We start from the raw sequence: 6,331 nt of genomic DNA on the forward strand, positions 1-6,331 counted from the left end.
TCGACGGCGCGCGTTGCAACACAGGGCGGAGACGAACGACGTGGATGTCGATACGTATTGCGGGAATGCACGTTTATAAAAATAATAAGAAGTACAGCGATAACCGAAGTGGGGCGGCACCCTGGAAGAATTCCCGTACGTGTCACATACGTTCCGACTCCCAATGACCCGATAGATCAAACGAAGGATGCTGTGGGAGCGGGTATCCTCGATCCGCCTATCTATTCCCGAGATGGTGGCGGACAGGATAACGAGTGGAGATACTACCCCAAAACCCAAGGTACGTGAAACAACAAAGGCAGGGTCCAGAGGTAGAGCTCGTGAGAAAATATTGCAGGAAGTAAGTGCGCGCAAGAAGGGTTAGCGTCGTGACCTGCGGACTAGAGTCCGGTAGTCGCGCTGGTCGAAGCCGTGTCCCAATTGGCGGGGCGGTCCGGGGCGGCGAAATGGGAGTTGGGCGGGCGGTCGTTCGGGCGGGTCCAAGCGGCTGAAGCCAGGAAGCGATGTCGTCCGGTTTGGCTTGGGGCTTCGGGCGGGCTCACGGTCTGGGGCCGGAGCAGGGATGCGTCGGCGTCGGGCCGGGTTTCCGGCGGCGCTCGACGGGGTCGAGCAGGCGAGTGGGGGTGGTCAGCCTGGGCGGCACTCGGCGGCGTCGGGCCGCGAACCAGGTTGGTCGGGACCCGGCACGTGCTCGTGGGGGGCAGACGGGAGCCAAGCCGGGTCGCTGGAGACGAGCGGGTCGATGGCCCCTGAGAGGGCAGGCGCTCGAGAGTCTGCCACTGATCGGCGGCGGCGGGCTCTGGGGCGGTGGTCCGCTGGTGAGTAGCAATGATCGGGGCTGGTACAAGGTGCAAGGGAGCGCCCACGGAGTCGGGCAGCGGCGGCGGCGGCTGCGGCGACGGGCGGCGGCGGCGTCAGCCCGCGGAAGCCCTAACGCCTCCCCTCTTGTCCCTTTTTCTGATCTTGACAAAAATGCCCCTCAAATGATGATATTTTTACCTGCGAGTGCCACAACTTAAATCGGGGTCACACTGAGTCGACTCAGTGGTGACCCGGCGTTACGAGAGGCCGAGTCGTGCTTTGTTGACTCAGCGCCTGAGTCGGCCGGTCGCGTTGGGTCAACTCAGCGGCGGACCCGGTCGATTGTTTCCCCTCCCCCGCGCCTAGGTCTTCCAACGGCGGCGGCGAATGAGGTGGGCGTAGACGGCGGGAGAAGAAGTCCGACGCTCAGCGACGTCTTGGGCGGCCAGGACTCCGGCCACGGTGGTGAGGGCTGTCTGCTCCAACGATGATCTGTGACGCTAACGAACGAAGGAGGAATCACCGGAAGAGCTGACTGGTGGCGGCGTCACGAAGGACAGGGGCCTGCAAGATGGCGGTGTGCGGAAGCGATGGGTCTTTCTCCTCCAGCAAAACGGGGACGAGAGCACAATCTGGGAAATCTTACGAAACCATAGCAAACTTTCAAATCAAACTTCACTCTTTTTTTCTTCAACAAAACATCATCTTCTCTATTCGGTAGTCTCTTCCCCTTATATAGGGGAGAGAAAGGGGAGGGTTGCCCTAAGGATAACCCTGTAATTTAAGGGGAAGTTGTGGCCCAAAGAGAAGGTCGATCACCCAAAACAGTTCTGAGAAATACCAGGAGGGGCCCAAAAGCGACGGGGCCCTCCGAAGACACACACACACGTTTAGGGGGAATTAAAATGCATAAAAAAAAGAACTCGCCGGGAGGACCACGTCAGGCTGTATACTTGAATGCAGGGTCCTTCTCATCGGCCCGGGCTTCGCGGCGTGGGCGCTGGCGTGTCGTCGCGGGTTGACCTTGTGCTTCGGCTTGCGGATGGTCCCCCATCAATATTCTCTCTCACTTACTGTCTCTCGGTCTTTTTTCTCTCTCACTCTATGTCTCTCTTTCTCTTCTCTCCCCTCTCTCTCTATCTCACTCTTTGTCTCTTTTTATATTTTCTCTCTTTCTCTCACTCTCTATCTCGTTTTATCTTTTCTCTCTCACTCTGTCTCCCTTTCTCTTCTCTCTGTCTCTCTTTCTCTTTTCTTTCGCTCACTCTCTCTCTCTCTTTCTCTTCCCTCTCTCACACTCTCTGTCTCTCTCTCTCTCTCTCTCTCTCTCTCTCTCACTCTGACACTCTTTGTCTCTCTTTTTCTTTTCTCTCTCTCTCTGTGTCACTCTATCTCTCTCAGTCATTCTCTGTCTCTCTTTCTCTTTTCTCTCTCTCACTCTATCTCTCTCTCTTAGTCGATGTCTGTCTTTCATTCTCTTTTCTCTCTCTCACTCTATCTCTCTCTCTCAATCGCTGTCTGTCTTTCATTCTCTTTTCTCTCTCTCACTCTATCTCTCTCTCTTAGTCACTCTCTGCCTCTCTTTCTCTTTCCTCTTTTTATCTCTCCCTCTTTCTCTCTCCTCTCTCTACCCATGGAAAGTGGACGCAAGCTGTTTATAGGTCTGACTAGGACGAATATTCCAGTTATTATTGGGCCTACTCAGCCCAAAAAATGGTGACAGTTGCTCAGCCCATGTCCCATGTGAAAAATTGGACAGGGACGGTTGCACAATTTGACCCATAAATGTTTCCCAAGCGTGTGAATTTATAACCATCCCAAACCCCTTGGGAGGGTTATCAGGTCCCTTTTGAGGCAGATCAACCCCACCTTGGAGGAAGAATGCCATCTAGAAGTCTAGGACTAGTAGTACCGGTCCTAGAAGCCAATGGGCCTTGCATGGTGGTTTCAAAGACTAATCCCTATGGGGATTTTTAATCTGATATCATGTAGAAGATTGATAGTTTTAGATCACCTAGAAGCGAGTGACTATAATGAATATACATATTATATATTATATATATATTCATTATAGTGCACTTATGATGCTTATACTGAAGTCCATTAATACCTCATCCAAGTTAGCGAATTATGATGAGATCATAATACATATATCACTAGTCTTTAAGCATTCATTCTAAATATTCTTAAGTGAAGTACACGATAGTATCCAAATAGAATAACACTATCTTGTCTCACGCATGTGATGAGTATGGTTAGCCTCTTAGCCACTACTATGAAGAAACTAACAATAGATTGTGTGTGTTCACTGACTTGATTTGTACAAAAACCTGAATCATATTATACTAAACTTATCAATCACGTTTGTTCACACCACAATTGTGTAAATGGTCGTTAGACCTGAAATACCAAAGACGCTTTTCGGATGGACGGTTGTACTTTGATAATGACCTACAAGTTTCTAATCATGGAATACTAAACAATATTAGTTTGACTTGAGCAAGAAGTTAACGAAGACAAGTGAGTGCTCATGATGGGATTGCATGTCTTCAATATAAGATAGTACAGCTCAACGAGAACAATACGCTGAAGTCCTTTTCCAAGATAGTGGAATATCAGAGAAGAGTTCTCTAATTATTTTCGAATGCATCTATAGTACCTCAAATGACCTATTTGGGTTTGATAGTTAGCTAAACCTAAAGTCATCCAAAGAGCCTCAAGGGGATGGGAACTATATGTACATGGTAACTACAATAGATAGGTTCCATAAGTGACTCAATACACTCCTTGGCATCTTATAGAACACAAAGTGAAGCTTGGCACCAGATTGGCTGGGAATTTGACCTATCAATTTTGTTAAGTAGATCTGACATTAATTAATCTGTAATTAATTAATTTAGAATCCCAATAATATTTATTAACTAGACTAATATATGGGCCTAGAGGTTTACACGTGAATGGTATTTTAGATGTCAGAAGATTGATATGAAGTTTGGGGGGGTGGGGCTAATAACAAATACTCATTTACTATAAATAGGGGAGTGCGTGAACTAAAGTCACAGAGGCCAAAATTATGGAGAGTTTTCCCCTTCTTCTACTTCCTCCCAATGGATCCTCAAGAGACTAAGGAGATTTGACGTGACACAGATCACATGAATATATCTAGATGTTGCATAATTGAAAAACTCAGCATGTCTTACTCGACGAACCAAGAAATGAAGGAGCTGATCTCATTCACAAAGGACTTGACCACTATGTTTTGAGTGTCTTTCATTAATTCCAAAGTCTTCTGTTACATCAATCACATTACTTATATCCAAATCAAGGTCATAGAACCTAACATGTAGTCACCATGGATATAGCCTCAAATAACAAGAAAGTGATGATATTCGTGGAGAATAATGGAAGTCAGTGATCCTTATTTCAGGGTAGAAGGAAATATGTTTTGTATCATGCACCTCATCATAAGGTATGACTTAATAATAATAGAAAAAAATATTTTTTCATAAATTGGAATCCAAATGGGATGGACTATTCCTTGTGACTAAAGTGTTTGATAGTGGAGTTGTGATGATTATAAATCCCAACACAGGGCTGTATTTTATAGTAAATAAGCAAAGGATGAAGCCTTATCTAGAAATTTAACCACTTCATGATAGTCTCTCCATTCATATGTTTGATAACCGCTTAAAGCATCCAAATGATCACTCAGCAAGTTTTGATTGCTTCTTAACTTAGTCTCTCATTTACTCTCATTTACATTTATTTGCTTGGTGCTTATTTTTTTGTTTTCAAATATTTCATATCATGTGAGAAACATGTATTTGCATGATATCTTGATCACTTTATATTTTTAATAATTTTTTCTTCCTCCCACTTTTTTTGTAAAATCTTGGGAATACGCTATATAGTTACTCTTTCCTTACACACATGTCATCATTCATCTTACATTTTCCCTTTCTTTCCATCCATTCATCCTTATCTTCTCTCTTTACTTATAGATATCACCTTTAACCATATCCTCACCATAGTACTTCATTGGCAGCCACTTAAGATTTTGTGCGCATGAGGAGGACAAAAGCTTCTAATCTCCAAATACTTGAGAATAAACATGTTGATGGTATCTAGCCCCAAGTAGGGATTGGGGTTTGGATTCAATCAACTTGATTGAATCCTAATCAAATGTTTTGAACAATCAACTGAAGATTCAATCCTGACAGATCAAATATTTTGATCAAACAAAAAATTAGATTGATTCCGAACATATTATTCTATTCATTTTTTTTTTTCGTGTTCGATCAAAATTTTGTTTAAACAGCTCAAAGTAAATCGAAAAATTCGGCATGAGTTTGGAAGTAAGAATTAAAAGTTAGCCATCGTTATTTAAATTGAAGAAAAAGATATGATGGAACTCATACTTTTTGAAAATTATATATCATGAGGTAGATAAAATATGTTGAATTATTTTGAATGACAAAGGTATGAGTTTGGAAGTAAGGATTATAAGTTAGCCATTATTATTTAAATTATCTATAATTATAGGTATAAAATCATGGTGAAAATATTATGGAGTATTAAGGTATAAGAGTATGAGACTATGAGTTGAGAGGATAAAATTAAATATCACCATTATTGGAAAATATTACATAATTATGTACATGAAGATATAACACAGATGACAATATGTCAAATTTGATTAGAGGACGAAGACAAAGTCCCCTGATTAGGTGAGACGATGCGATGTGATTGTGTGGGGTGACATGAGAGGGCATCACATACCAACAACATCGTCGATCACGCAAATGGATGACCTCCTTCATCGAGACCACATCAATACTGTGAGCCAATTAGATGACATGATGCGACCAGGTGGGACGACGTGAGAGGACATCACATGACGACAACGTCATCGGCCCCGCAGATGGATGATGACCTCAGTCACCATATCAATATCGTGAACTGACGAGATGACATGATGTGATCGGGTGAGATGACATGAGAGGACATCACATGCCGACAATATCGTCTGCCACACAGATGGATGACTTCCCTGGTCAAGACTATTGGGTTTTATAGGCCTAGATCTAGATGAAGAAATGAAAACAATCTGTAGCAGAAGACAAGCAAAATCATACGGCATTGAGAAAACCATTGAAACGAAGTACCTCGGCACGGATCACATGCATGATTTATTGGGCCCTCGAGCTAGACGAGTCGAGCTGCTCAAGTGTGCAGCCTGTAGAAATATGCACGAGGTCCTCGGCACATTAGATCTCCCCCTCGTTGATGTGCCATGTTTACGCTCCGTGGTCATTGTTATGTCGTCTTGATCACATCGTAAGTGGAGAGATGTGGGGGGAAGGGATAAGAAGGGGAAGGACCCTGAAGAATTCTGGCCTGGGTGAATTTTGTTCAAGGCCTTCCCCTATTTACACTAAGCGTGTATTTTTCACAAACCCCCAAAACTTAAGTATATCTTCCGACGTCCAAAATATCATTTGCATGTGACCCTCTAGACCCATGTATCAAT

Source organism: Wolffia australiana, chromosome 11, assembly GCF_029677425.1.
Source record: "Wolffia australiana isolate 7733 chromosome 11, ASM2967742v1".
NCBI lineage: Eukaryota > Viridiplantae > Streptophyta > Magnoliopsida > Alismatales > Araceae > Wolffia > Wolffia australiana.